Raw genomic sequence first — 13,460 nt, forward strand, 5'->3', positions numbered from 1 at the left:
ACTCCACACAGTCAGTCGCCTCAGGTGGGAATTGAACCCGGGTCTCTGGTGCTGTGAGGCAGCAGTGCTAACCACTGTGCCACCGTGCCGCCTATCGGCACAACATCGAGGGCCAAAGGGCCTGTACTGCGCTGTATTGTTCTATGTTCTATTAGTGTAGAATTTCAAAAGGACATGGGATGATGGACAGGGTAGAAAAGTGGCAGATGAAATTTTAATGCAGAGAGATGTATGATTTATTTTGGTAGAAAGAATGCAGAGACAATACAAAGAAAAGGATTCAGTTCTAAAGGGAAAGTGTGTATGTGCATTAAATAATTGGAGGACCCAGGGCAAGTTGAGAAAGTGGTTAATAGAACATAAAACACAGCCATTCATTCTGAATATTGTGCATGTGGCAGGATGAGAAAATGTAATTGATGAGGTATTGTTGAGACTTGATTGAGAAATGAGGTATTCAGTGGCAGAAATAAAACAGACTGAAAGAGAGTAGTGGTTCATGTTTGCATAATTATTGTCAATATAATGTACACAGGTTTTGTAGTGTATTAACAATTTAAGATTATGGGGTTTTAATTGAAGACATCTTTGGATATTGATGGTTTTTTTAAAGGGGGGAGATGTGACGATGCTACTCTTTTACAAAGGTTATGTGTCCTTGTTTTCACTCAAGAGGTGCCAAATGGCTTTGTTAATAGGACTTAGCTTTTTTGCTATTATACGTTTTAGAAATTTGGTTCAACTACAATTAGAGTATTTCATCTGGTTCTGGGCACCTTATTTTAGGAGGTGTGTAAGGGCTTCCGAGATGAGGGTTGAGCAATCTTGTTATTTCGTGTGTCTCCAATATTGACCATTCAAAATGCCATTTTAAATATATGTTCCAATTTTTGGCACCTGTATGGGTCTTTAAAAGATCACAAATGTCATTGAGAGCAGGAACCTCCTGGGTAACTATGATGAGAGAAACAGCAAATATTGGAGAGACTGAAGCTTCTGACCTTCCCACTCCAGCTGTTCCAGCTTCTTGACTCACAGGATCCCTCCCTCCCACTCTTGCTGCACCTCTACAGGCACTATCTCTGTTTAGAGGAGCAGCTAGTGTGGGAGGGAGAGAGAATATTATTGGAGAAGCTAGAGTATATTCTGATCCTGCTACTGCAACCACGCTGGAAACCGAGCTCTTCTGGATGTTGTATTGCCATCCTCCAGAAGGCTGAGGGGATTATGCAGAATGTTTGGAGGCTGGAAGTAGGGCCTCTCTGCCAACAACTAGGCCAAAGCAGGCACGAGGGAGCCATCGCTTAGCCTCTCCTGGGCTAGATCTGACTGCTGTCTACTTCAATATTTTAAATCAGTGCCAAGGAATGGGGATGCATTAATTTGGTTCCCCCATTACTCTGAACAATACTCTGTGAGCCCACAATGAACTAACCTGAGTAAAGTGAGTGCTATGTCAGAGTTTAGAGCAATCAAGGCTCTGTATTAAGATGTTCTGGGTGGACATTGATGTTGATGCAGGGACAGGAATAGGAGTTCCCATTTGCTATATAAACATGAGGAAAGAAACAAATAATCTCCCAAATAAGTTAGAGCAGAGCCAGTTTGACTGCCTTCTTAAAGCACATCCTGCAGTGACATTAGCATGAATTAGATTGCTAGTGGGTACAGAGAAATGCCACAAATGTAACTGAGGCAGAGTGCAAGATTTAGTGTACAGGAAGAAAGAGTTTATTTGCAGAATCTACCAAAAAATATGATTAGTCTCTGTTAGTTTCCCAGCTGTGCTCAGTTAGATTGAGTAACCATCAGGCAAGTAGCCAAGAGGTGAATGAGTAGGGTGAGTTGAACATTGCTTGGAGGGGTATACGAATTAGATGTTTGCTATCTGGCTATAAGCTGGACACCAGACATTAGGAATAAAATGAATTTGAGGTTTGGGCAATTGGACAACCGACATGCAGGGAAATAAGCAACTTGAATAACATGTTGGGGGCGGGGGAGGGGAGAGCAGGTGATTTGGCATTTAGATGTGGGAGTGAGGGTGTTGAATGGTCATTTATGGTTATGAGGTCTTATGACATGTCCAATGCTTTCTGCACCAGGTGCACAGGTGTCAAGAGTGTGAGGTTGAAGTTCCAAATACTTGCAATAATCCCGATAAATACCCTTAGCACAAAAGGTAAAATCCAACACAGGTTCTTACAGGAGAGAGGGAGGATCAGCATGGACCTGCTTCTTTGGATCCAGCAGCTTCACAACTGACTGACTGCTAAGATCAAACCAGAAAAATTAGACTGGGAGAACTGGCCACTCCCTTTTCATTGTACATGTGTTTCTTTTAAACTTACAAGCTCTTTCAAGTAAATCAACCCCAGTTATTTTGGCACCTGTGTCACCTCGTGACCTTTGGCACCTCTTGAGTGAAAACAAGGACACATAACCTTTGTAAAAGAGTAGCATCGTCACATCTCCCCCCTTTAAAAAAACCATCAATATCCAAAGATGTCTTCAATTAAAACCCCATAATCTTAAATTGTTAATACACTACAAAACCTGTGTACATTATATTGACAATAATTATGCAAACATGAACCACTACTCTCTTTCAGTCTGTTTTATTTCTGCCACTGAATACCTCATTTCTCAATCAAGTCTCAACAATACCTCATCAATTACATTTTCTCATCCTGCCACATGCACAATATTCAGAATGAATGGCTGTAACAACAAGCTGTGTCTAAGCAGTCTGGAATCTTTGTCCTTATATCTCTCCATAGACCGCAATGGCTTATGATTAGTGTATATGATTGTTTCAGATACATTACTGCTAACATAAACATTGAATTGATGTAATACCATCACCAAACTCAAGGCTTCCTTCTCAACTGTCGAATATTTATGCTGATGAATGTTCAACTTCCTGGAGAAATACCCAATAGGTCTTTCTATTTTCTCATCATCTTCTTCTAAGAGTACAGCACTGACACACACACCACTTTGAATGGCTTTGCATAATTAGGTGTGCCTAACACACAGGCAATGGTTAACACAGCTTTCAGGCTGTCAAATACCTTCTGACACTCCACTGTCCACTGAAACTTGTTGGCTTTCTTTAGCAATTCAGTGAGTGGAGCAGCCACACTGCTAAAATTTGTATGAAGTTTTGATAAAATCCACTCAATCCCAGGAATCATAGTACTGATCTTTTCATTGATGGTATGGGAAACTCCCCAATTGCCTTTGTTTTTGCATTTCTTGGGGCCATTTGTCCATGTTCAAAAACGTGGCCCAGGAAGGTGACTGGGGCTTTGGCAACTTCACTTTCAGCCAGGTTTATCCTAAAGTCAATTGAACAATTCTGATAAATGTTGCAAATATCTTTCCATGTGTGACTAAAAATCACCAGGTCATCAATATAAACTACACAATTGGGTAAGCTGACAATGACCTTATTGGTTAGTCTCTGAAATGGAACTGGCACATTTTTCATACCAAACAACATGACTTTAAACTGATAAAGTCCATTTGGCATTAGGAAAGCCAAAACTGTCTTTGCTCTTTCGGACATAGATATCTGCCACTACCCTCTGAGCAAGTCCAACGTAGAAGTTGCTTGTGCCACATTTTCAAAACAGTCCTCCAAATGTGGAATCAGATATGCTAGAGTCTTTGTAACTGCATTGACTTTGCGATAGTCCAAATATAATTGTTGAGTACCATCGAGATTTGGCACCATTATTATGGGTGAGCTCCCATCCCTGTAAGTCACTTCGATTATGTTGTCTTTTAGCATGCTCTTGGTTCAATCTCCTTTTGAACCTGTGCCAACTTTAGAGGGTTATGCCTATAAGGATGTTGCTTAATTGGAATAGCATCTCCTGTATCTACATCATGCATAATTAGGTTAGTGCTTCCCAGCTTACTTCCACATATCTCCCCATGTGATGTAATAACTCTTTCAGGTCATTTCAATTTTTGTCTGGAAGATAACTCAATAATTTATCCCAATTTTTGGCAGCTTTCTCATTGTTCAAATTAATTTGAGGAATGTCCAATTCAGAATCCTCTGAACTTGGTTCTTCACTCTGTGTTGTAACCAATAGCACAGTCTCCTTTGGTTTTCCTTCCCTGTCAAAATACCTTTTGAGCATATTCACATGACACACTCTGAGATTTCTTTCTGTTTGGAGTCCTTATTAAATAGTTCACCTCACTCAATTTCCTTTTGACTTGATAAGGTCCACTAAACCTTACTTTTAAAGGTTCACCTATCACTGGAAGTAACACTAACACCTTATCCCCCAAGAGCAAAATGGTGAATTTTTGATTTCTTGTCTGCTTCCTATTTCATTGTATGCTGTGATACTTTTAAATGCTGTCTGGCCAACTCCTCCACTCTATTTAATCGTTCCCTAAAATTTGACATGTAGTCCAAATATGTGGTCTCTGAATTCTGACTTACCAAATTCTCCTGAATCAATTTTAGTGGTCCTCTCACTTCATGCCCAAAAACTAATTCAAATAGACTGAATTTGGTCAATTTATTTGGTGCACCTTGAGCGCAAAAAGTACAAATGGAATTCCCCAAGCTCAATCATCCGGATAGCCTTGACTATAAGCCCTCTTTAATGTCTGATGCCACCTTTCTAGTGTTCACTACGACACTGGATGGTATGCAATAGATTTGAATTGTTTCATTCCTAAACTATCCATAACTTCCTTGAATAATTTCAATGGGAAGTTTGACCCTTGACTTGATTGTATCTCTGTGGGTAGTCCGTATCTACTGAAAAATTTGAGTAACTCCTCAACAATCCTTTTAGCTGTAATATTATGTGATGGAATGGCCTCTAGAAATCTAGTGGATACATCTATTATTGTTAGCAAATACTGATTCCCATGTTTTAGGTAGGGGTCCTACGCAACCTCTTGTAAGAGGTTCATCAAATGCAGGAATAGGTAGTAGAGGTGTGAGTATTATTACTGCCTGTGGTTTTCCAATTACTTGATATGTATGACATATCTGGCAAAATAATCCTTGTGCAGTCCAAGATGATAAAAAATGTTTTTGTATTTTAGCTTGGGTTTCTTTTACCCCTAAATGACCCCCTCCTGGTAGTTCATGCATCACTTGCAATGCGTCCTTTCTATAACCCACTGACAATATGACTTAATGAACTTCTGTCCATTTCTCATCTGCCTGAATATGTGATGGTCTCCATTTCCTCATTAAGACATCATTTCTCGGATAGAGGCATTCAGGGATATATTCAGACTCTTTTTCCAGGCATGCCTTTTGATGCAATTGCTTTAAGTTTTCATCTTTCTGCTGTAACTCAGTTAATTTATCTGAATTAAAGATGTCTGCTTTGTTATCTATCTGCTTCTGTTTTGTGTCAACCATTTGATCAAACAGGATCTTGCTAATTCCACTTCAACTTTCTTATCTGTACTCTTTGATCTTTCCTGTTTCAACTGGTGACTTTGTGACCTCGTCACCACACAGAAAAAGTCCTAGGATATGTGTACTGCAATAGGTCAGTTGCCTGAGTTTCCACTAGCTTGTCAACTACACTAGACAGCACTCCTACCTGTGAACCAGCAATATCATTAGCAAGAATGAATTGTATACCTGGAGCCGAGTGTTTGTCCAATACTTCTACCACAACTTCTCCAACTCTTCACTGGACACTCTACCTCATTCTACATAATCGAGTGCTTCTTGTCTCACCTTGAATTCCCATTACTAGCATTTTTTCTGGCAATAGTCCTTCAGAGGTACATATTTCCTCATCTTTTAATATTGAAGATTGAGAGGATCCTGTGGATCTTAATATTGTAACCTCTTTATCTGCTGCTACCTCCGACCAGGTTGTACATTCTGGTGCAATTATTTAGCTGACACTATGCTTTCCATTACCACTCCAAAAAATTCACTGGTTTATCCTGTTTTTCTACATCTGGCTTCCCAGTGGTTTTCCTAACCTACCAACACTGTGATTTCATGTGGCATACTTTACTGCAGTTAAAACACCAGAGCTTTTTAGCTTCTATTTTCCCTTCAAGGTTTCTTTTTTATCCTGTGGTAAGTTTTCCTTATGATCTTCACCGAGATCGACCTTACCCTTTCCATGTGAGGATTCCTCTTTTCCCCAATTTCTATTCCTCACAGATTGAAGTTGATTTTGGAAGCCAAACTTTGATTTATGGACCAATTCATAAGCATCAGCTATTTCAGCCGCTCATCTTGCCGTTTTAACTCTCTGCTCTTCCACACGAGTTCTCACTACTTCAGGAAGTGAATTTTTGAACTCATCCAAAATAATCGTCTCTCTAACAGCATCATAGATTTGCTCTATTTTTAATGCCCTTATCCACGTATCAAAATGATTTTGATTGATTCTTTCAAAGAAGATGTAGGTTTGATCAAGGTTCCTCTTTAGCTTCCTGAAACATTGTTCGTGTTCTTCTGGCACAAGCTCATATGCACTTAAGATAGCTTTCTTCACCTCCTCATAAGCCCTAGATATCTCCTCTGAAAATGATATGAATACCTTACTAGCAAGTTTTGTTTGTATCAACAAAACCCATGTGGTCACTGGCCACTGCATTTGTTTAGTCATCTTTTCAAATGAGATGAAAAAGGCTTTCAAATCCTTCTCATCAAATTTAGACAATGCTTGAATATATTTAAACAGTTCCTCACCAAGCCTTTGGCTACCATGGGTTTGCTCATCCTCACTCTCTCCCTCACTAAGCTTATCTTCAGCTTTCACCTTCATCTTTTTAAGATGACTTTCCTGTCCTTGTGCAAATTTCTGAAGTTCAAACTCCCTCTTTCTTACTTTCCTCTTCCTCCTTTTCTTTCTCTTCTCTCTTTCTCTCTCTTTTTCTTTTTGGTCTGCTAAAGCGATTCGTTCTTTTTCTCTTTCCTCTGCCCTTAATCGTAATTCAAATTGTTTTATTCCTGCTGCCCTTTACTTGTCTTATACTTTTAACTCAAGCTGCTTCATTTTCAATTGAACTTTAATCATCTCCAAAGATTCTGATGACATTTCCAGCAAATTTAAATGCTGAGCTATTTCTGTAATTATCTCTCCTTTTCTCATGGAAGGAGGCAGCTCCAGCTCCAAAATGCCTGCTAATTCCAGCACCTTGGCCTTAAGCACCTTTTGTAAAGCCCCCAAAGTCACTTCTTCCAGCCCTAGAACACTCTTAGTGACTAAAAGAGCCATTGCTATCCTAAGCACTGTCTAAATCGAAATCAACCCAGAACAAAAGACACCAACACCTGCCACTTGCAGCTTTTGAGTCCAACAACCCTAATCCCAATTTGCAACAATAGAACAAATCTCACAAAGAGCCCCTAATCTGTTATGGACCAGGCCAGACCCCCTCAACACATTTCTAGAAAGTAGCCCAGACCCTAACTTTGCTAGTTGTTTTAAGTAGGTATACAGTGGATATTCCAGGAATGATGCAGTTGGCCTGACTACTTAGTTTTTAAAAAAAATTTGCAAAATTACCAAATGAAACACAAACCAAAGAGAACAGAATATAGAATAACAAACAGTTCCAACTTAGTGACCGTGTTCCAAATACTTGCAACCATCCCCATAAACACCCCTTGGCAAAAAAGATAAAATCAAACACAGGGTCTTACAGGAGAGAGAGATGGTAAAGAGATTCAGCATGGAACACCTACTTCCATGTAGCTGTTCCTTAGACCACCAGCCTCAAAACTGACTAGCAGCTCTGAACCCAAACCAAACCAAACCATAGAAAAGCTGAGCTGGGACGACTGGCCACTTCCCTTTCATTGCACAAGTGTTTTTTTTAAAACTTAAAAGCTTCTTCAAGTAAACCAACCACAGTCATTTCAGAACCTGCGTCTTTATGACCTCCTGAAAAAAAGACAAAGGACAACACAACCTTGTTAAAGGAGCAGCTTCATCACAAGTGATAATGCATAATGGTGCCCACTGGTCATAGGGCTTCTATGTACTTTGTTATAAGTGCTCTAGACATCTAGTTAAACAATATTTTTCAAGTATATTAATGACATACTTCTTTTGAAATATACATTATATTACAAAATGATTTTTAATCTACTTGTTCACATATGTTACGACCTACTTCCATTGTAGGTGGGATTTGAACCCTTACTGTCTGGCCCAGAGAAAAGACCATGAACAATATATCACAAGACTCCATTGTAATATTATATGTTGATCTGTAACACATAAATTTTAACGACTATATACTCAATGATAGAGTGCTGTGTTTTATTTGACAGTGTCTGTGATTCAATAGTTTGTTTTACATTTTTCTCATGGGTTGTGAGCATTACTGGCAAGACAGCCATTTATTACTCATTTGTAATTGCCTTTTGAGAGTGTGGTGGAGAGTTAAAATTTGGTCACATTGAATAATACCACTACAATCCTTTGCCTCATTTTATATTTACGTAACCCAGCAAAGTTCTTAGCATGAACTTCATTCTGTATTATGTACACAAACTGCATTGAATGCTAAAGTAACTTTGGTGATTTTATACAAATGCATTGATTCACAGCCTTTGCAGGAATAGAAGGTAAACAGAGGGGAAATTAATATTCCCACCATTTTAAGTTTCATTGTTTCACCTATTTGAATTGGACCAGAAGCATTTGCGTTCACTGTTGCTACTTGTGACTACTCTTGGCAGGAACACTGCATGCACGGCATGTCACACCTGTTAATCTCATATATCCACTGTAGTTTTGCATTTACTACATGTAATTAAAAGTTATAATTAAATATGTCTGTCTGAAAAGCTTTAAAGCCCTTTTGAAATTTGGCCACGCTCATCCCTGCAAGTGGGGATAAGGTTATGTAAATGATTTCAGGACATTAAGTTGAGGTTGTACTATGTCCAGTTCTGGTCGTCTGTTATAGGAAGAATATTATTAACCTGAAAAGGATTCAGAAGAGATTTACTAAGATGTTGCCGGAAATGGAGGATTTGTGAGGGGAGAAGCTGGATAGGCTGGGATTTGTTTTTCACTGAAGCATAGGAAGTTGAGGGGTGAAGTTATAGAGGTTTATAAAATCATGAGGGGTATAGATATTAGCAGGTGTCTTTTTCCTCGGGCGTGGGATTTCAAGAGCTGGGGGCACTTTTTGAGGTGAGAGGAGAGATTAAAAACAACAGGGGCATTTTTTTACACAGTTATGTGTGTGTCAAATGAACTTCCGAGGAAGTTGTGGAAGCAGTTACAACATTTAAAAGACATTTAGATAAGTACTTGATTAAGAATTGTTTGGATGGATATAGGCCAAATGCAGACAGGTGGGACTAACTTAGTTTGGGAGTGTGGTTGGTATGGATTGGTTGGACCAGAGTCTGCTTCCATGCTTATAACTCTTGATTCTATTCTATACTATGACATCAGTGATGGAGGTAGATTGTAGAAATTGGACTGTTTTCCTTGGAGAAGGTTGATTTGATCGAAGGTATTCAAAATTGACAGAGGTCTGAACATAGATAGGGGAAAGCTTCCTATTACTGGATAGCTCATGAACAAGAGGGCACAGATAAAAGGCATTGGTAAATAAGTAATGATGACATGCGGGATGTGGCCAGATTAAAGAATGTGCTATATGATGTTAGATGGAGCCAAATTCAGAAGGACCTTGGGTTATTACCTGAAAAGGGAGAATATGAATGATTCAGGAATAGGCAGGGTAGTGACTGTAGATGAATTACTCCTCTAGAGGTAGCACAGGCATAATAGAATCATAGAGTCATAGAGATGTACAGCATGGAAACATGCCCTTCAGTGCAACCCATCCATGCCAACCAGATATCCCAACCCAATCAAGTCCCACCTGCCAGCACCCGACCTATATCCCTCCAAACCCTTCTTATTCATATCCCCATCCAAATACCTTTTAAATGTTGCAATTGTACCAGCCTCCACCACTTTCTTTGGCAGCTCATTCCATACACGTACCACTCTCAGTGTGAAAATGTTGCCCCTTAGGTCTCTTTTATATCTTTCCCCTCTCACCCTAGACCTATGCCCTCTAGTTCTGGACTCCCTGACCCCAGGGAAAAGACTTTGTCTCTTTATCCTATCCATGCCCCATAATTTTGTAAACCTCTATAAGGTCACCCCTCAGCCTCCGATGCTCCAGGGAAAACAGCCCCAGCCTGTTCAGCCTCTCCCTACAGCCCAAATCCTCCAACCCTGGCAATATCCTTGTACATCTTTTCTGAACCCTTTCAAGTTTCACAACATCCTTCCGATAGGAAGGAGACCAGAATTGCACGCAATATTCCAACAGTGGCCTAACCAATGTCCTTTACAGCCGCAACATGACCTCCCAACTCCTGTACTCAATACTCTGACCAATAAAAGAAAGCATACCAAATGCCTTCTTCACTATCCTATCTACTTGCGACTCCACTTTCAAGGAGCTATGATCTGCACTCCAAGGTCTCTTTGTTCAGCAACACTCCCTAGGACCTTACCATTAAGTGTATAAGTCCTGCTAAGATTTGCTTTCCCAAACTGCAGCACATTGCATTTAGCTGAATTAAACTCTATCTGCCACTTCTCAGCCCATTGGCCCATCTGGTAAAGATCCCGTCGTAATAGGTCAAATAGCTTTCACTGTTGTTACAGATTCTCAAGAAGGAGGATGCAAGTACAGAATTCAAGAAGATGGACTGTGAAGTTCTTGAACAAGTTAATAAAAGAAGCAAGGGGGCTTTGGAGTTTTTGGCACATTTAAAATTGGATAAATCCCAACTTGATGAATTGTATCCTAGGCTGCTGTGTGGGATGAGGGGAAAAAATGCAGGGGCCCTGACCCAATTGTTTAAATCATCTTTGGCCACAGGGAAGATACCAGAGAACTGCAGGATAGCTAATATGGTTCCACTTTACAAAAAAGGTTGTAGAGATAGACCTAGAAACTATAAACCAGTGAGTATAACATTATGGGTAAGGAAACTATTGGATAAAATAGTTAAGGAGGAAATTAATCTCCATTTAGATAGGCAAGGTTTGATCAAGAATAATCAGCATGGCTTTTTCAGAGGGAGGACATGCCTAACAAGTCTGGTGGAATTTTTCAAGAAGGTGACCAAGTGTTTGGATAAGGTAGGGCTATTGATATAGTTTATATGGTTTTCAGCAAGACCTTTGACATTGCAAAAAGGTAACGAAGGCAAACGTTCATGGGATCCAGGGTAACTTGGCAAGTTAGATCAAAAGTTAGTTTAGGGACAGCAGAGGGTGGTGATAGAAGGCTGTTTGGGTGACTGGAGTCCAGTGTGCAGCTGCATACCACAGAGATCAGTGCTGGGTCCCTCATTTATAATATTTACAAATGATGCAGATGAGAATATGGAGTGGGCGGAGGGGTGGAAGGGAGAAAATTTATAATAAATTTGTGGCTGACAAAGTTGGCCAAGTGGTTGACAGTGAAGAGGAAGGTGTCAGAGTACAGGAGGATATTAATAGATTGGTCAGATGGGCAGTTCAGTGCTGATGGAGTTTAACTTTAGGTGAATGTGAGGTGATGCACTTTGGAAGAAGGAACATGATAAGGGAGTACTCTAATGGCAAGATACAAGGAAGTTCAGCAGAAAAGAGGGATCGTCAGTGCTTATGAGCGGCACGGTGGCACAGTGGTTCGCACTGCTGCCTCACAGCGCCAGAGATCCGGGTTCAATTCCCACCTCAGGTGACTAACTGTGTAGAGTTTGCATGTTCTCCCCGTTTCTGTGTGGATTTCCTCCGGGTGCTCCAGTTTCCTCCCGCAGGGCAGGTGAATTGGCCATGCTAAATTGCCCGTAGTGTTAGGTTAGGGGTATGGGTGGGTTGCGCTTTGGCGGGGCGGTGTGGACTTGTTGGGCCGAAAGGCCTGTTTCCACACTGTAAGTCATCTAATCTTTGAAGATGGCAGCACATGTTAATAAGGTAGCTAAGACTTTTGGGATGCTTGCCTTTATCAGTCGAGGCATAGGTTAGAAGAGCCAGGTTGGAGCTGTACAGAACTTTGGTAAAGCCACAGCTGGAGTACTGTGTGCTGTTCTCGTGACCACACTGTAGGAAGTAAGTTACTGTAATTGGGGTACAAAAGAGATTCAACAGAATATTGCTTGGGATGGCACATTTCAGTTATGAGGAGAGGCTCAATAAGCTTGGGCTATTTTCGTTGGAACAGAGAAGGTTGATGGGGGACCTAATAGATGTATAAGATTGAGGGACTTGGACAGGGTGAATAGAAAGCAAGTGTTCTCCTTAGTTTAAGGGTCAATAACAAAGGAGCATAGTACAGGAAAGTGGGACCAGTGTAAGTGGTACTTCATCTTTGGCAGTACAGACTCAATGGGCTGAAGGGCCTCTTCTGTACTGCATGATTCTAAGGTGAAACTCCCCATAGTAAAGGTAACACTTGAAAGTGTTAAGAGTAGAGGGGAGCATTATTAAATTGATAATTAAATTACATTGGTAGGTTTGTGTTTCAAAATATGATATCTATTGGTGAGAGTGATTTCTGAGAATCAACAATTCGTTACCTTATTCCTCATATTTTTATCCTGTCATTCCCAGTTGATTGTATCAGCAATAGAAGAATGTGATGGTCTGGGGAACTAATGGACTGGACAAAGAAATTCCTGCCTGAATGTGCAGTATGCTCAAAAGTTCATACTTCATATAACCAATTTGTGAATCAACTTTGTCAGTTTCAAATATGTGGCTGAGTATGTTTGATAAGTACAAAATCATACCCTTAGCCTGTAATGATGCTGCTCTTTTAACAAGGTTGTGTTGTCCTTTTTTTCAGGAGTTAGTAAACATGCAGTCTCCAAAATGTCTGGGATTGATCTACTTGAGGAAGCTTTTAAGTTTAAACAAAAACTTGTACAATGAAAGGGGAGTGGCTAGTCCTCCCAGCTCAGCTCTTCTCTGGTTTGGTTTGGTTTGGCTTCAGAGCTGCTCGTCAGTTTTGAGGCTGGTGGTCCAAGGAACAGCTTCATGGAAGAAGGTGTTCCATACTGAATCTCTCTTTCTCTCCTGTAAGACCCTATGTTTGATTTTACCTTTTTTGCCAAGGGGTGTTGATGGGGATTGTTGGAGGAATTTGGAACAACATCATTACGTTGAGATAGCCTGTTAGGTTAAGTTATTCTATATTTTGTTCTTTTTTGTTAGTGTTTCATTCTGTAATCTTGTAAATAAATTGTTTTGTTTAAAACTAAGTCGTTGGGCCAACTGCATTACTCCTGGAATATCCACTGTACACCTGCTTAAAATACCTAGTAAAGTTAGGGTCTGGGCTACTTTCTTGAAATGTGTTGAGGGGGTCTGGCCTGATCCATAACAACATACAGCCTGGAATTTAGAAAATGAATTATCTTAAATATTTATACAAAATGTAACTTGCTGGTAAGTAAGTAA

This window comes from Chiloscyllium punctatum, chromosome 40, assembly GCF_047496795.1.
Source record: "Chiloscyllium punctatum isolate Juve2018m chromosome 40, sChiPun1.3, whole genome shotgun sequence".
NCBI lineage: Eukaryota > Metazoa > Chordata > Chondrichthyes > Orectolobiformes > Hemiscylliidae > Chiloscyllium > Chiloscyllium punctatum.